Consider the following 1,798-nt stretch of genomic DNA (forward strand, 5'->3'; position numbering starts at 1 on the left):
GCCAGCTAGCTTTAACCAAGGCCTACTGTGGCAAAGGGCCAGTTTTATAATTATAAAAGCTCGTGAAGTATTTAGTATTGTTAAGTCAAAGAAATAGTTATTGTTATGTATTTTAAAATACATTTAAATATTTGGTGATACATAGGAAAATATATCACATGAATCTAATTCCTTGGGTAAATAATGTTTGTAATATTCTGAGTATTAAGAGCAGTTAAAATCAAATCAAAAAGGGGGAAAGGAAGAACTTATGCAGAATTATGGAATTATATGCAATTAACATGACAGCATGACAGTGGTACTTTGTTGTGTATTAAACAATACAAGTGAAATTATATTCTATATGCACTGTAATAATCATATAGGCTATATTCAACAATTGGCTAACAATCCTCACATGTAGATACTACTGTGTGATTATGAATTTCAAATATAGACCATCTAAACATAAAAATATCAAGCACCTTAACCATGTTATTAGTTTCATAATCTTCACCATGACACTGACAAACCACAATAAGTGTAAACTACATATTATTACCAAAATTTATGGTTACAGTTTTGCTTCATTTTTTAATATTATTAATATTACTGTTTTTTTTTGTTTTTGTTTTTTTGCCAATATATGTCATTAAACCTTTCTCCTCTTTACTTCTATCTAAAATTTAGGTAATTTGTTGCTTTATTATCCTAACAAATAGGAAATATTTTTCCACATAATCTCAATGAAAGTGGAAAACTGATGTGCTATCTTTTAAGATAAATAAAATGAACACAATTGTAGTAGACATAGACAGGAAGATTAGCATAATCAATCATCATATATATATTTTTTTTTACAACAAATAAATCAAATACCTACTTGAATATAACAGAATATATGAATGTAATAATTTCTGTGAATACTGTGCAAAAAGTGAAAAGCTCTTATGAAGCAATGGCTGTAAGAAATTGATGAAAAAAAATAGGTATTACTGTGAAATAAAAAAAAAGTGAAGAATTTATGCATCAGTAAACTGAGTGAAAATATTTCTTTCATATCATCATCAATTGATTCACTAAAATCAGATATTTTTTCAATAACTAGTTTTCTGTTTAATCTGAAGCAAGATCTTGGTCCATGAAACACTTATCTAAATTTTACATACTGGACAATGGGTAAATTAGTGCCAATTTCTTCAAAATTTGTGATATGGCATTCTTTATCAGTACAAATTCACTTTTCTGACAGTGGCATTTATAAACAATTATTGAATATAGCCCTGACTACAGTTTGGAGTGGCCACAGTGAGTTGATTGTGTGAAAATAGATTCTTGGAAAAAATGAGAGAGAAAAAAATATATATAAATCAACAAATAAAATGTGAAGGAAAAGCCTAAATTCATTCACAAGCCTCGGAGATGTGAAGAAAAAGCCTATATCCTCATACATAAGCCTGCAGAATCACTTTCTACAAGCAGGCTGCTTTATGAATAAAATATTAATAAATAACACCAACATACACATTCAGACACTTCCTGAATAGAAGAATGATTTGGAACAATATTCATAATGATGTATATCATTATAAATTGTTCAGATGTGTAATATTGTTAATGGTAGAGCACAAATAGTCACTTTATCAATTTTCTTCACTAATTATAGAATTTCTCCAAAAATCTTCATTTATTTCAAATAACCCCTCCCCCCATAAGGTTGCACTTGCTTAACAAGAAATAACTCTACTCTAGTCAATCTAAACTTCTTTCTAAATGAATCACAGGTCTTTCAAAATGGCCCATTTTTACAAACTTCATA

General features: G+C 28.4%; 1 protein-coding gene across 5 annotated transcripts in view; it reads right to left on the reverse strand.

Annotated features, from left to right (window-relative positions):
• Nucleotides 1-253: 253 nt before the first annotated feature.
• Nucleotides 254-1,798, reverse strand: part of LOC125041634 (RNA-binding motif, single-stranded-interacting protein 1-like) — a 224,677-nt gene continuing 223,132 nt past the window's right edge. For all 5 annotated transcript variants that reach the window (XM_047636700.1, XM_047636697.1, XM_047636696.1 and 2 more), the window contains one exon: nt 254-1,798. This exon is cut by the window's right edge and continues 466 nt beyond it. The gene's annotated coding sequence lies outside the window, so the exon portion shown is untranslated.

This window comes from Penaeus chinensis, chromosome 31 (genome assembly GCF_019202785.1).
Source record: "Penaeus chinensis breed Huanghai No. 1 chromosome 31, ASM1920278v2, whole genome shotgun sequence".
Classification (NCBI taxonomy): domain Eukaryota; kingdom Metazoa; phylum Arthropoda; class Malacostraca; order Decapoda; family Penaeidae; genus Penaeus; species Penaeus chinensis.